The sequence below is a fragment of the Pterocles gutturalis genome, unplaced genomic scaffold, assembly GCF_000699245.1.
Source record: "Pterocles gutturalis isolate BGI_N339 unplaced genomic scaffold, ASM69924v1 scaffold6851, whole genome shotgun sequence".
Taxonomy (NCBI): Eukaryota; Metazoa; Chordata; class Aves; order Pterocliformes; family Pteroclidae; genus Pterocles; species Pterocles gutturalis.
Genome location: NW_010102952.1, coordinates 428 through 16,661, shown reverse-complemented (window position 1 = coordinate 16,661; position 16,234 = coordinate 428).

Below are 16,234 nucleotides of genomic sequence, written 5' to 3'. Positions count from 1 at the left end.
TTGTGTAGCTGGAGTTGGCAGCAGTGCTCGTTTGAAAGGCGAACAGGCTGCTGCTCCGGTCTCGAGCTGCCACTCAACTGGGTGCCTTCCAAAAATCATGGTTTCGAAGCAGATGATACTAGTGCCTCTTTACATAGTTAATGCTTTCTAAGACTGGAAAGCTACTTGATGTTACAGATGCTGTTATAGTGCTACAGGTGCAGAGGTGACGTCTGCTGTGTCTGGCAGTCTCAGGAGTTGCTCTGTCTTTCTTTCTCTTTATACTGGTTCACATGGGTTCTGACCTTGTCTGTGGCTGCTAGGGCCATTTGGAATGGAAATAGGTACGCAGATGTGAGATTTTTTGAAAAGCCAGGCTCATCTTTCATTCTCAAGGCAAGGCAGCATTACCTAGGTGCCTGTTCGTGAAAAGCAAACATGTTGGGATTCTGTAACCTTCCTTTATTAAATATAAATATTTAATCCTATAATTAAAAAGATATTGCTGTTTTTAAGCATAGTTGATTTGGAAAAAAAAATAGTACAGACAAAACTTAGAATTGCTCAAATTCAAATGTCAGCCCATCGTTAACTCTGGCAAGAAGAGTAATCTCTGTTCCTGTTGGTTTCTTCCAGACCGCTACAGCTATAAAATGCCAGTGAAATTTGCTTCTGTACCTATTCCAACCTCAAGCGAGGGCTATGGCCTGTGTTTTCCCATAATGTTATGGCAATTAGTTACTATAATTGGCTTAATTCATTTCTGGCTCACTCATTCCTCACATTCCAATCAAAACAATGAGTTCTGAAATGCACTGAATTTTGCATTAATATTTATGTTTTTGAAGGCATGACATGTTTGCAGATGACTTGATTTTTTTTTCATGAAAGATCATGGTGCTGGAGATCAGAAGACATGTATGAATGCTTGATCCAAGTGTACAGATTGCTCATGTAAATATTTCCCCAAGTCTCTCTTCTTTTCTTCGCGATCTGTGTTAACATAAAAAGAAGGGAGGCTTTGATCTCATCTCATCAGGTGGTGGGCTCCAAACTTGTTTGAAACTGATGGAATTTCTGATATGTTTTGTTGAAATGTGAAATTACAAAGAAATGTGCATGTTGCTATAGTCTTGCATTTGCTTTCAGCATTTATTCTGCAGGTTTTCATTCACCTCTTTGTTTTAAGGTGTTTGGTGCTTTGAGTCTGTGTGCAAGAAATATTATTTTGACAGGCACGGATCACTCTAGAGACTGAAACTCTTGTCGCCGCGCTCCAAACTTGCAGTTACTACATACATTAATATACCAGACTAACACAGGTTGCTCTGATAAAATATATATTTACTGTAAAATTATAGAAATAATGTGTTATCACAGGAGTTTTTTGAGAAGCAACTTTCCATAAAGATACATATTCAGTGTATCTAGTAGATTGTCAGTGAGTTGCTTTCTCCTTTATTTTTGCTGAGTTTGTATTGGAGCTCACCGTCCTGGGTGCATTGGAAAGCCGCGTGCTTGGGCTCTGTCTTGCTTTGCCAACTTCCAGTTCTGTGGCCAATGCAGTTCAGATTTTGTGCCTGAATTCAGAAGGGCCTGTTTATCAAGTAAGTAATCGATACTTTGAAAAAGTGTTTTGCTGCTGAAGAACTTGTGTAGGTGCTGGTGTGGGCCCACGGGGAGCGGGACAAGATGGGTTCCTGGCATGGGGACAGCAGGAGGGGGCTGTGGAGGAGCCTGTCACTGGGCCATGGGTGGGAAGGGGCAGCAGGAAAGCATTTGTAGGCGCTGGTGGTTGGAAGCCAGGGAGGTGATCTGGCCCCACAGGGAGCAGCGTGCCACCCCATGGCAATGGGAGAGCTGGTTGCCTTTCTCCGTTGCCATTTGTTAGCCACCATAACATGGAAATGACTTCTGTAGACATATAAAGGAAGCATGAGGAGAACTGTGGCAAGAACTGAAATCTGTGAGATGTTAGGTGCCTTTTACAGGAGTCCTTTTTCAAGGACAGAAATCTGCCTGCCAGATTCTCGGATGTGATGAAAACTCAAAGTTTGGAGAGGACATCAGTTTGGGAATGCTGTTAGAAGCCCTGTGGCCTCCTAAGGCAGATCTGTGAAGTACCTTAATGGTGCCTGAGTGAATATGAAAACTTCCAACCTTCCATTTCAAACTCAAAACTCAGGCGATCCTCCCATGCAGCCTTATATGTTTGGAAGCTCAGGCTACAGGCCCAGCTGCAGCTATAACAGGTTTGAGCTGGGGTTTTGCTCCAGTGTGGGCTGGTAAACCAGTGTATTGCAGCAAGACCTAGGTCTAACCCAGCTGGAGGTGTTGTCGTTCCCCCATCCCCTCTCGCAGTCCCACGTGGGCTGTGCTTCCCTGGCAAATGCTCTCAGCTCCGTGTCTCATCCCGGTGCTGGCTGGGTTCATTTCGGCTGTGCTGCCACAGCACTGCTATAGAGACACCTTCCTTCTGCCCCACAGCTTTCTTAAAGCTCTGCTCTCTTATAAGCAGGACTCATATTTTTTTTTTTTTGTTTATTATATGGTAAGGAGTCAGAGAGGCAGTAAAGTGTGATGAGTGTGCTACAAATCAATTTGTGGTCTGCTGACTGAAGTTCTTCATGTTGGCTTTTGGTGCCAGCTGGTGTTTGCCCTCCCCATCAGGGCTGCCCGCGTTTATGAGTAACTCCACTTTAAATTGTTCACTCCTGTTGTTGCCTGAGTCAGCAGCTCCGTACAAGGCCAGGCAGAGTCCACTCATCCTGTGAATGGATTACAGGGTGACACGGTTTAATGGCAGGCGAGGAGCTTCAGGACTGCCGGCCGGGGAAGCAGGACGTGGGTCAGGCTGGGGTCAGGAGGGGCACTGTGGTGTGCTGGGCTGGTCGCACAGCGGGGAGCGGGACCCGTGTCCTGGCCCTGGGTGCCCAGGCACCCACTGACCAGCAGCACCGGGGGTTTCAGTGGTGCTGTCACCTGAGGACCCGAAAGCTCTTTGCAGTGCTGAGTGAGCGGGGCAGCCCTGGGTAAGCTGCTCCTGCCTCCCAGCCGTCCGGGAGTCACAGAAATGTGATGTGACAGAGGTGGCAAAAACACAGATCGCAGCACCTAATCCCAGTAGCTTTCCTTCTTCCTGCCCTGTCACCAAACAGGGTCCTCGCGCAGGTCTGCACCATGGGCAGGGCTGTAACAAATGGGTCACTTCTTCTCTGCTGTTTCCTGCACCGCAGGGCAGTGCCGAGCCGCCTGCCCACGGGCAGGGTCCCCTTCTCCCTGCCAGCAGTAGGTACAAACAACTTCTTACCCCCTCTGAGGGCCCAGCCGGGGGTCTCCACCCGGTCAGCCACCAGATCTCGTGTTTGGGGGGCGACCCCCAGCCGGGTGGATCAGGGAGCTCTCGGGGGCGTTTTCTGGACCAGGCTCCCAGCAGAAACGTTCGTCCTGACCACCAGTGCGCTGGGTGTCCAGTGGCCCAAAGCAGAAAGGTTCATATCATTTTAAAATCTATTGTTTCCTGGCTCTGTTTCTGTTTTTCGTCTGCCTTCAGGGATGTTCTCTGGGTTTGTATTGGTTGGAGTTCCACACTGCGGTTACCTTGGCAAGGCTCACTCCCCGTCTCTGCTGGTGCGGGGCTGCTGTTTGGTCTGACCCGCCTTAGCTGAGAAATACTGCAGGAGCTCTCGCTGTACCCTGCTTAAAAATGAACCCCCTCTCATGTTTTAAAACTGGCTGAATTGGAGGAGGGAGGATAAGTGTGAACGCTTCTGTCTGCTTATGGCACAGCGGTGTTGACTTGATGGGGAGGCTGCTGCAGCTGCCTGGGTTGGGGATTTTCAGTGGAGCATCTTTGACCATTTTTGTCCAAGACGGGCAGAGGCACGCACAGAGCAGCCGCTCCCGAGCAAAGCTGATAAAACGCAGCTGCCCGGAGCCAGCTGGTGTCCGAGGCGCTTGGCCAGGCGCTCCCGGCGGGAGGGGATGTTGTTGGCAGAGATCAGGCTTTGTGCCGTTGTGGGCAGTGTGTGTTCTGCCCGAGGTGGGGGGGGGAAGGCCTGTCCGGCCCAGCTGCCCCCAGCGGGGGCTTGGCTCTGCCCAAATTTGGCTGGTTCTCGAGCCCTTGTCATCTCCTTGTCAGGTCACAGTAATGTGATTTGCCTGACGCTGGTTTGGCAGATGGTTTGCGAACAGCAGCCCGTACAGAAAGTCCAGCTGCCTTGTCAAATGGGACTGGCCAGTGTGAATAACATCCCCTGCTTACGTCTTTGTTGGAACTGGCTTTATTGGTGGGAGCACTCAGACGCTGGAGCAATCAGCGCCTTAAAAATGGCAATCATAGAAGGTGCCAAGAGCCGTCTACGAAGCCCGGGTGGGTGGATGCTAAGCCCCTTTGGAAAGAGTCTCTCCTTTGCCACGTGTGCGGTGGCACAGGGCTCCCCGGCAGGTTTCTGAAGGGGACCCATGCCAAGGACCGTTCACGGGGCTGCGGCGCTTCCATCAGCTGAGCAAAACCCGTTGGAGTTGCACTGCTCCCATGGCATACCATGGGAAGGAGTGCCGGCACTGCTCTGCAACCCTGGGTTGCGCGGTGTGTGCGTAAATCCGCACCTCTCCCTCGCTAGGGGTTGGCAAAGCACTGGAGGAGGGATGTGATGGTGCATTTATCTGTTTGCAGTAGCAGGGGGAGCTTGCCTGCACGCAGACTACATTCAGCAGTTTGTTAGTCATGGAGGGGAAGAAAACTTCTCCGAAATTTGACCTTTTTTTGCATAGTTGCCTAGAGAGCTGGCCCGGCCTTGAGCTGCCTCGAGCCTGTGTGCTGTCTGCAGGCTCAGCCTGGGAGAGCGTCTCCAGAGACATGAAGGGAAAAGTCTCTTCAGAACTCCTGCAGGAGGGCTGCTGCTGGACGCGTGTCTACAGGGACCTCCAAAAACCATCATTACATTCCTGATTAGAGGCTGCTGCTTTGGTGAGCCGTAAACAAACCACTATTTGTTTCTCAGATTTGATAAGCAGCTCGAAGCAGGCCCCTGGCGAGGTCCCAGCCCTGCTTGGCTCCTGCCTGGCAGCAGAGCTGAGATGGGAGCATCCTCGTGCAGCTCGTCCTCCCCTAGAGTGGGATGAAGGGTTTTGAGGGGCTGGAGCTCTGGGGGCAGGCTGGCAGTCCAGCGTAGGACCTTGCCCTGTCATCCCAAAGGCTTGGGTCGCTTTGTTGCCTTCTCTGCTCCTTGCTGCAAACTTCCCTGAGTGGCCCAGTCAGTGCAGCCGCGGTCTCTGCTGGGTCTGCTGGGTGCACCCCTGTAAGTCCACCCAGGACTGGCTGAAGATGGTCTTGCTGTCCAAATATTCTTGCTAATTTACCTTTAGTGAGTGAACAATCATGGTGTTCGGATTATTGGTTCTGTGGGGAAAAACTGAGGATTTGTACTCCTTAACCACACACCTTGAAGTTCTGTAAACCCTCCTGACGTTGCAGAAATCTTGTAACGTCTTTGTGCCTCCCTGGCTGCTTCTCTGACTCATTTGAGACCCTGATGGCACTGAAACGTCTGTGTCTCACATGCAAGGGTGAGCTGGCACTCTTGGTGAGTGAACGAATATCGAACGGAGAAAACTTGGTGTGATGCTTAATGGAGACTAAAAGTGTGTTTTACCGGAACGAGATTTACATCTGTTTGTGGGGTCTGCACAAGCCTGTATGTTGGAGCGAGTTTTGAGCAGCCCTGACCTTCAGCTGAGCACTGACCCAGACGTGAGCCTGCAGATGCAGCTTTGGGGATACTGCTCAGTTACCGCCCGGTTCAGCCGAATGCTTTCCTTGTAGCGAAAACAGTGGTTTCTCTCCCTGTGCAAGGAAGATGAGGTGGGTTTTGAAATACAAAGGAGAAATTGTTTATCCAAATTTTTGGTCCTGTTTGAGTGGGAGGCCCAGATAAATACAGGATTGTTCGGTTGAAATCATGAGCTCTATTGCTGCTGTTTAAATAACTGAAGGCAGCTAAGCTCCTCCGCTTGCTTAAAAACCCCTCAAAGCCAGCAGAACCAACAGCTGTGTTGTTTGCTCTCAGTGCAAGTCAGTCGATGACTCTGACCAGGAGTGTTCGGGTTGAGGAGACATTTGCACTGAAGGGACGGATGGTAGAGCTTGTGTGTGGAAATGCTGTTCCCCCGGACACCAAGCCCCCGAGATCAGCCGTCCCTGCCCCGGGGTTATTCTCTGAACAGAACTGTGACTGCTGTCATGAATGCACCAATATTTTGAGCATTGCTCCGTGTTGTAAGACGCATTGCGATTTTTTTTTCCATATTAACGGGCCTTAGATCCGTGCATTGTCTTTTCTAGCTGTAACTCTGTGTAAGGGACGACTTCCTAAAGCCTTGAGTTGCCCTTTGTGCCAGCAGCTGTGGCAAAGCGGGAAAGGAGGATTAGTGTTAGGAACAGCGTGAGTATCGCTGTTGTGAACACGGACAGCTGAGGACAGAGAGGTTAAATAGAGGCTTTCACCAATTCAGTAGGATTTGGGTTTCAGGATCCTTTGGAAAATTCCTCTAAAGTAACTTGTTTATTTTGTTCAGGAAAGGATGTTACTGAGGAACTGGACCCAAACCACCTGAGCGAAAACTTGGATTTTTTCTTGAGGTGGGGGAAAACCCCCAACCCTTTTGTCCTGCTGGGCTGCAGCCTGGTACAAGAGCAGATAAACTCAGTTTGTCTGGGCAGGCGGCATGTTCTCCAGCGGCCAGTCACCCACACCAGGCCATGGTGTGCTGTCCCCTTCATCCTGTGTTTGTGCCCTTGGGCTGGCGAGGGCCAGCGCAGCCTCACCCCTGCTGCCTGCCCGGTGCCCGGCGGGGAAGCGCAGCTGCAACCGAGCCAGGCTCCGCTCTCCATTTGGGACCTACCGTTTTGTCACATGGTTTAGGAAGAGGAAGGCTGGTTTTGTGGTACTGTGGAGCTGTTCTCATTGCTTTGACAAGCAGAACCCCTCCAAACTCTCTCCTTGGGCCAGGTGCACCTGCTGTGGAGCCAGCAACGTGTCCCTGACCCCAGAAACTGCTCAGCTTGATCCCAGAGCCAGCTGGTAGCTGCGTGCAGGTTGTCAAGGTTTGAAGCTGGAAGAAGAGGAAAGGGAGCAACCGGGAGCCTGCTGGGACATCACCCTGAGAAGGTCTTGATGGGGAAGGGTAACCAGGAGGTAGGGGGTACATTAGCCAAGGTGCAGCGTGCTTGGTGGGGGAGAGGAGAATCGGGGGATCAGTGACAAAGGCAATGGTGTGGCCAGAACAAAGCACTGGGGTGGCATGATGGATCATCAGAAACCTCCTCCAGCATAAGGAGGAGATTAACAACAATTTAAGGAATGGAAAACTTATTCTCTTAATCTCACCAGACCTTCAGAGAGCAAGTTACAGTGTAAGTGTGGTCTCTAACCCAGGCAGCAGAAGCACTGGGTTGCCCAGGCTGCGGAGGGTGTGCTGTCCTTGCGGAGCAACGTGGGAAGGCTGCCCTGCTGCTCGCTTCCCGTTGGACCTGGGCAGGAAAGCACTAGAGGATATGGGGATTTGGAAATTAGCATGCTAGCTCCCTGGTTTACTCATACTGACTAGCTTAGAAAACTTTAGCATCTGAAAAACGCAAGTCAGTTGTCGTCAGGATGTTTCCACTTTAGCTGGCCAGCAGTGTGTGGCGAGATGCTCGCAATGTGTGCTGCCTGTCCCTGCAGTCGTGCTGGTGTGACAGATCTGCTCGGCTGGCTGTGACCTGAGATTAACGCCTTCCCCCAGCTAAATTATTTGAACGTTTTGACAAAGGATTAGTAGGGACTCCCAGCCAAACCACGACTACAGGGCAGGCGTACTCGCTGCTGGAGGTCTTCAGCATGCTGAGACAGAGATAGTGGGAAACCTGAAGTGAGCGTGACAGAAATAAGGCAAGACCTTACGTGGGTGCTATTTTGAGTGACTCTTTCCTGATGACTGGGTCCTGCTCTGATAACAGAGGTCAGTGGCACGGCACCAGTTTGCATCGGCAGGAAACAGGGCTGTGCCCTTTTCTGTCCCGCAGGCCGGATGACGCTCTGGCTTTTACGTTTGTGCTTTTATCTTATGAAGTTCAATTCCTCTGACTCAGTCTCTTAGCTTCTAATAGAAAATTGCCTGTCCTGGGGAGGAAGCCTGATGCGGAGCGAGAGCCCCAGCTGGCCAGGAGGTGTCTGCAGCGTCAGAGGCTGCCAGGGCAATCCCAGGCCAGTGGCTTGGTTCACCCCTGTGCCTTTCCTGCCTGGGAATGGCAATAAGGCCATTTGTGTGTCTTCTGGGGAAGTAGGATGACTTGGTAAGTGCCAGGCACAAACTTATGAAAGGACTCACGCACTAACAAAACTCAGGGCTTACGTGGGAATTGCCACCATGGATTTAGGAGCTGAATGTCCATCTCAATCCTTCTGCAAGAGCTGGAGTTTCCCCAGAGAGCAAGAGGGGAAAAGGGGGATGCTGTGTGTGCCCAGAAGTGCCGAACAGCTTGGGCTTATCCCTGCCTGAGCTCAGCTCAGCCTCCAGCACGGCTCCGTCTGCCTCTCCCAAAAGGGCCGGTTTACCAGCCAGCTGGTGTGCGACCAGAGATAGTTGCAATGGTCACCAGAGATGCTGGTCCGAGGTGTTTAACTCAATGTACAGTGCGACAGGGCACTGAGGCTTAGAGCCCAGTTCCCACCCAGGAGTCAGATTTCCAGAAAATGGGTATCCTGCTGCTGCAAGGTTCCCAGCTGCAATGGAGAGGCGTGAGGGCTGCTTGTCATTCAGCCTTGCATCTGGTCAGGAGCGCGAGCGTGTGGCTCACCTTGGTGTACGCTCTCAGCCTTTGGGCTGCTTCAGGGCAAACTAGTTCAGACAGCCCTGCTTATCATTTTGTGCAAAACAAGAGCTTTCAAGAAGTGCCAGCTTTCTTTTTAAATTCCTCGTTGATATTGGATCATTTTACTATCTCTCCTTTCAAGTTGCTGGTGGTGACGGCCAGGGTGGGGGGGTCCTGCTGGCCGGTGGGATGTGTGTGCATTGCTGGCTGAGGGGCAGGGGAGAGCTGCCAGTGGGACCCCAGGCCTGCGGAGCCTCCAGGCTCCTGTTTGCCTTGGCCACCCTCTTCCCCCGCGGTGTTTATGTGAATCCAGCCGCACCTCGTCCCTGTTCTCTGTATGTGGTTCCCACCCCTCTTGTTCTCGGGGTCGAAATCCCTCTCTCACAGGAGCCCGTGGTGCTCTGCCGGGCTGCGTGTCGCCGCGGGGTTTCAGTCTGGCACTGCAGCAAGGGCTGGGTCCCGGCAGCGCTGCTTATTTTAGGAGAGACTGCTCAGACTATGTAACATCATCAGAGCCTACAAAAAACCCTGACACTTGGGCATGTAGGACATCTTTGCCTTTTGTTCAAGCCTGCTACCAAGGTGAGAAACAGCAGTACTGACTTTACTCTTCTCAAATGTCCTGCAGAACGCTGAAACACCGAGACAGTCGAGTGTCTTTCTGCTTTTATGGAGCTGAATGCAGTGTAGTTTATTCAACTCTATATCCCACAATACAAATATTGATGAATTACGTTAGTAAGGAGTGGGTTTGCTTCCTAATCAGAGAGTGGTTTCAGTTGGAAGGGGCCTTTAAAGGACCCTTAAAGATCATCTAGTCCAACCCCCTTGCCATGGGCAGGGACACCTTCCACTAGACCAGGATGGATGTTAGTATTGATTAGTATCGCTACGCATGAAACTCATCGTGCTCAGAAAGGACTCAGGTGTCTAGCAGACACCGTAACAGACACCTGAGAGGGTCAACTTCTAGTTGCAGACTTCAAGACCAAGAGATAACCATGACACAAAAAAAAATTATAAAAGAAAGAGAAGGAAAAAAAAAAAGCAAGCATGGAAATGTAACTCTGCAGTGAAAGGTGACAGTGCCACCCATCACTGTCATCTGGTGGCCTGGGTGACATCCTGAGGTCCTTCCCCAGCTCTGACTATTGTGTCTGTAATGATTTAAGAACTGGATGTGGAATGGGCTCTTGCAGAGGAACTTGCTGACTTGAAATCTGTTTGCATTCAGGACCCGTGCTGGGAATCGGTTTAGGTAGTCCGTCTGTCTGTGGGTTTCGATGCTCCCCAGCTGTGTGCCTGTTACTCATAAACTTGTTTTCTCCTCTTTCCTGTTAGCGTGGTGGGGAAAGCATGAATGCATGGGATGGGGAGGGAATACGGGCCGAGCATGTGAGCAAATGGCAAAGCTAACTTCAGCAGCCGCTTGCAGTGACCGCGGGCAGCGCTTACTGCCAGCAGGGGTACAAAGGTTATAGACTGAGCTGGCAGATTTTTGCAGGGTTTGCTTGCTCTGATTTTCATAATAAAATGCAGCATCTTTTAAGGAGACAGTTGAGTTGAAGGACTTAGGTTTTACAAATTGGCTTACAGTACTGCTTTCCACTTTGCTTTGGGAGAGTAGGAATGGCACGTAGTGGACCAGCCCAGCTCTAGAGCAGCCTCCATGGGGTTTCATGCCCCTGGGCAAGGAGGGGGAGCCCTGCCCCGCTTTGGGCCACCACCTGCCCTGCTCACCTGGGGACTCCCATGCTGCCGCCCGAATGCCGCTGATCCTGCTGTCCACGAGCAGCTTTGGGGTGGGTGGCTTGGCTGGCCCAAAGTAGAAGTCAGACATAAAAACCAGAGGGGGATGATTTTCCTCCGTGTCCCAAAGGAAGTGAAATCTCTGTGGTCAGGAAACATGTGGCTGCCGTGGTGCTGGTGGGCTGGACGTGGAGCCCCAGCACATGTTTTCACATGGGAGCATCTTGCTCGGGAGAAGCAGCCAGCTGCTCCTCCTTCCTCCTTGGCTTCTTGTACATAGAAGTAGGAGACTTTAACAAAACAAAACACACAAAACTAGTGAGCAGTGAAATCTTGATGAGTTTTCAAGCCAAGAAAATACACTGACTTTTATAAAGTGTGAAAACCTGGAATTCAGCACAGCCTTTTGAAAAGTGCAGTGCTCTGTGCCACTTGGGAAAAGCAAAATCGGTAAAACTACTAACAAAAGGACTACAAAGCCTTGGTACTCAGTCTGTGTGCGCAAGTAAGGGCGGTTCACCTGGGCAGCACAAGAGCAGTTGTCCTTGCCACCAGCAGCTGGGCTCTCCTTGGTGGTGGTGATTTTCAGACATAGGAAGAGGGTGAGCACAAACAATAGCTGTGAGAGGTGCAGCTATTTTCTTTTTCTGGGGTGCGAGTGAACAGCTGTATGTGATATCTTGGGGGGGGCACAGGGGCTGTGGGTGGGGAGTTGCTGCTCCAGAGGGTCCCATGGGCCAGCACTCGGGCTCTGCAGGGTTTATAATCCTCCTGACATGTCTGGGACAAGGACCTGCTCGTAGCACTCTTGCTCCAGGCAGGTTTGTTTTCCATGTTCAAGCCATGTGAGTGCTGGGTGTTCAAGTTAAAAACCCCTGCAAGGGGGAGGACAGGGGCGAGTGCACTCCTGCAATATATGGAGGAGCTGCACATTAAAGAGGAGTTTAATTGATGGTTACTGGGTAGCTTGCTCTAGTACATGAGAAAACAAGCCATGTCTCAGGTCTGAATTTTTTCTGCTTACACAGGTGTAAATTAGAAGCGACATTGTTGAATTAAATGTGGTAAAAGCACCACACATGGGAGGTGAACTGAGCAAGCTCCTGGAGCTTGTCATTCGTCCCTTCTGCACTGAGCCCCAGGGGAACTTGCATGGCTGATGCATTTGTATTTGCTTCTGCTGGGAGGCTGCGGATAGATGAGGTTGCTCAGAAGTTAAGAATTTCGCAGGGAGATATGATCTCCTGCCTTTGGCTCCGTCTGCATCACCTGGGATGAGTGAGGGAAGCTTGGCCTTATTCTTTATTCCTCCTGCCTGAATGCAAAGTTCAGGGATGGTGCTGTTTAACTGCTGTGATGCTGCTTCTCTTCCCAAATTTGTATTTACTCTATACACTCAAAAACAACTTTCTGAAGAATTTGCATTTATTTTGCTCACTCCTGTTGTCCTAAATTGACCTAAATTTGCAATAGAAGGCTGAAGTTTGGCTGGTCCATCTGCCTCCTGCCACACACACACGTACATCAAGACCTGAGAAGACACCATAAATCCCTGTTGGTGTGGCTGGCACATCTCTTTGTTACCTCTGCTGCTGGGCACCTGGCCTGTTGGCCATCTCCCCGAGCAGAGTGAGGTTCTGCAGCTGCAGAAGCTGAGGCTGCCCCTGGATTTTCCTTCTCTTTGCACCCAAGCTGATGAACCCTGGCAGGGCTGTACTGGACTGAAGGGATGCTCTCGCCATGCCGGGCTGTTGGTGCCTGCAGCTTGCCATGGACAGCACCAGCCCCCATGTACAAACTGCTGGTGGTGGCCAAGGACCCTCCCAGACAAGGGGGTGAGGTCCCTGCCGTGGAGTCCCTTCTCCCCTGACACCCTGATATCATCTTTGTGTTTCCCAGGCTGCCGCCTGCCCGTGGCCGATGAGCCCACCTCCCCAAAGAAGGCGAAGAGCATCCCTGAGCGCCACGACCTGGAGAGCTGGTTCTCGCCCCCATCCCCTGAGTGGGCGACTGTCAGGGTCATCCCCGAGGAGGAGATGGCCGAGCACAACCTTCTCGCTATCCGAGTCATGGTCACCAGTGATACCAGCAGGTACGTTAAAACAGAAATAAGCCTACAAAAAACCTACAAGGGCAGCTTGATTTTATCTGGAACACTAAGGAAAAACATGGCAAAATATAGTACTGAGGGTATGTACAACTGGGGAGAAAAAAAGAAGAAAAAACACTCAGAATAACAATTGTTCTCTACTGCAGCCATAAATCCCCAGACACATGACTCACTTTGCAGGAAATCTTCAAGCATTCGCATCCCACACAGGGGCCTGAATCAGAGAGAAAAACGTTGCCCTGATCAGCCCAGGCTCAGCTCTTTGTGTACCAAAAAATGTCGGTTCGGGGCTTAGGGCCATGGGTGTGTTGTGGCAGAAGGTGCATCCTGCGACGTGGCCGCCTCCCACCTTGGGCAGCATCACACAGCTCCACACCCTGGCGTCTGGCAGGGTGTTTGAGGGCCTGCCCACCCCTAAGAAATCTGAAATGTGATGATCCTTAGGGAGCTGTCAGAGGAAGCCCCATTTCTGTGTACAAATTAGAATATACTGGTTTTCTGGGCAGGATTCTGTGGGAGTTAATTCCACCTAAAGATTAGATAGATATCTCCTGAGTAAAGCAGTTTTCCTTACTGAGAACTAAAAAGGAAGAGGGGGAGGAAAAAATAAAAGGGGGGGAGGGGGTAAGAAGCAAGCCTAAAGCCAACTGTTTCAAACACAGAGCTATTGCTCTGTAAGGAAGCTCATTCAAATTCTTGATGTCCTTTGAACATCTGTGGTGTTGCCCTAGCTTGTAGAGAGCAATGCTTTTAGAAATGCAACTTTCTGCTGTTCTGCTGGTTTTAAGTGGCATTTGTGCTCTGCCACACGAGTCTGTGAGTTCCTCCTGGGAAGGATGAACCTCTCTGGGGTTCCTGCCCCGTGGGGGACAGAGAGCTCAGGGCAGGGTTTTCCTACCTATTTGACAGACCCCCTGCAGAGCATGTCCTTGTGTCCCTCGCTAATACCCTACGGCTTGCGGTGTCCCCACAGCGCGCAGGCAGTGATGAGAGGTGGCTAATCCCCCTGATCCGAGGGATCAGCTCCCTTTCCCGCGGCAGCCTCCATGGCTGGACAGCGAGGCCCCTGGTTCCCTGCCAGCGGGACTCACTGCGACGGGTGACGCCACATCCGTCACTAGAGGGGCTGGCGCCAGTGGCTCCGAGGTTGGGCTCCCGCTGCCGTGGCAGTTCAGGTGCCCTTCACCTCGCCCCGCTCGGGCAGGCCAGCCCATGCCTAAAAAGGGGGGACGAGTGAAATAGCAAGTGACAAATGACACTGCTGAGCTGGCTGTGGGGCACTTGGTGGGACAGGGAAGGTGACCAGCTCAGTGACACAGGTTTGCAGTTCAGGAGTTAGGTGTGTGTGAATAATGACTACCTACCAAGCAGAGATCAGAGGAGAAGCCTCATGCTATAGCACTTACCTCCTTGCCAGCCAAGGAAAATAAACATTTTGGTCATTAAAACAGAAATCTACCAATCAATGTTCATGGCACGTCTTTTCCTTTTGTGTGGTGCTCTGCCCAATCTCAGTGTGGTATCTCCCCATCCGCACAAGATCTCAACTATCAAAGACTTCATATATTTATGTTTTTATATATATATTTGACACAGGTTGAAAGACAACTAAAAAGTGCCAGTGGTGAAATTTAAGGCCACCCTGACTCAGCCTATGGAGAGAGCAATGTCCCTGTAGCCATGCTCCCGTCCTGGCGGCAGTGCTGGCTGTGCCGCCCAGCCCCGCTGCTTTGATCCGGGCACAGCAGGGACGCGGGACTGGTGGGTGCTGCCTGTATGGCACTTAGGCGGGCTTCATCCTGTCTGCAGCCTTTCCTTTAGCTCTTCTTCCTCCTGGGCTGTGCCTTGGGCTGTTGCAATGGATCTTTACTTTGTACAAGGCAGTGCTATATAAACACCAGATAGCTTTCTCCCGCCACACCAACAGGACTACTCATGGTGTGAGCTCCTCTTTTTTAAGGCAGAGCTATTAATCATCACAATAAATCTATTCATTAGGTTGGCAGTATTGTTTGCATTAAAAATAGGCTGAGTAGGATGATGGCACGCTTATTTGTGGCGGTGGGAATATGGTCACATCAGAAGGCCTGGAACTGCCTGTTCCCTGCAGCCCGGCCATTAGAGATGAAAGTAATCCCATGATTATTGAAAAAAGGACTAATAATCAGCTCAAACAGTCGTTCTCCTCCCCAGAGGCAAGGTCACAATGTGTGTTCCATTCACATGTGTTTGTGTGGCATATTTTTAATTGCATTTAAGGAGGGGGATGCCAAAATCTGCCTCTGGGATCAGCTCAGGTGCCTCGTTGCAGCTCAGTGGGCTGGCCAGGGGCTCCCAAAGAGTTAATTTCCCTGGTTCCTGGAGGCACCATTTGCATGTTTGAAGGCTGTTCACATAGCTCCATTCAGCTTTCTCCTCTCTAACCTGAGGCTTACAATTTCCTCCAGCATCTTGCCTAAGCCCTGGTTGCTGGGCCAGTGGCTGTCCTCATCCCTCTCCTTGGGGCTCCCTCTTCGTCCAGTGTCACAGCACCCAGACGTGAGGTCAGGACTTGGGCTGCCTTGCTTCTAGGCTGATCAGAGCATTGCAAATGCTGCTATTTCTGTTCTTCGTCTTGGTCCAGCCTTGTGGGCGAAGGGCCCGTCCCTGCTAACGGAGCAGCGTGGTGGCTCACCCCAAGTCGCTTCTTGGCAGCAGCTGGATTCCAGGTGCTGTACATAGTGGTTGTGGGTGTAAACCCAGGCAGTAGGAGTCTGATGGGAATAGGGATATCTCAGCTGTGCAGCACTGTAATAACAACAACGAAAAAAGCAAAATGAGGACATCAGCTCTGGCCACAAAGCTTCTATTTCTCTGTGACCTGTGCTGCTGCTAGTGCTGATGTCGGTGCTTGTTTCACTGAAGGGGAACAAACACCTCCATACATGTGTCTCCTCACGTCCCACCTTCTTTCCATCTCGCCCTTTTTTCCCCATAGCTCTGAGCTGGAGTCTGACTTTAACTGTGACTCGTCAAATTCGGAGGTGAGCGAAGGGCAGACTTCGCTGCTGGAGCACCCTGCCTGCCCCAGCCCCGTCCAGAGGTGGGCATCGCATGCCAGGAGCCCTGTGGCACCAGAGGAAAACCCCAAAACATCCAAAGTTGCTGACGGTAAGCAGCATCCTGGCCTGGGGATGCTCCATCAACCTCTCCTGAGGGCTGAACTTGGGGTTTGGCGGAGAGGTTTAGAAGCAGAGGCTGCAGCCTGCGATGTGGCCGGGTTGTGCCTGTTAACAGTTTGGGTGAGTTTCCAAAGCCTGTTAGACATGGGTAGAGTTCCTGGATTTTAGTCTGGTGTTTTGACTTGCGTATTTAAAATATGTGGCTATGTAAAACACTGTGATCTTCTGGGCAGATTTTTACGCAAGAGGTCTATGTGGTGCTAAAATATTGAGGTGCTTTGATTTGTCCTCACCCAAACCACCTTAGTCTGTGTTTTGGGTAACTCTGAAGGGACCCCTGGGGGGAATTCACTTGTTCTTCCTTCATGCAAGGTGCCT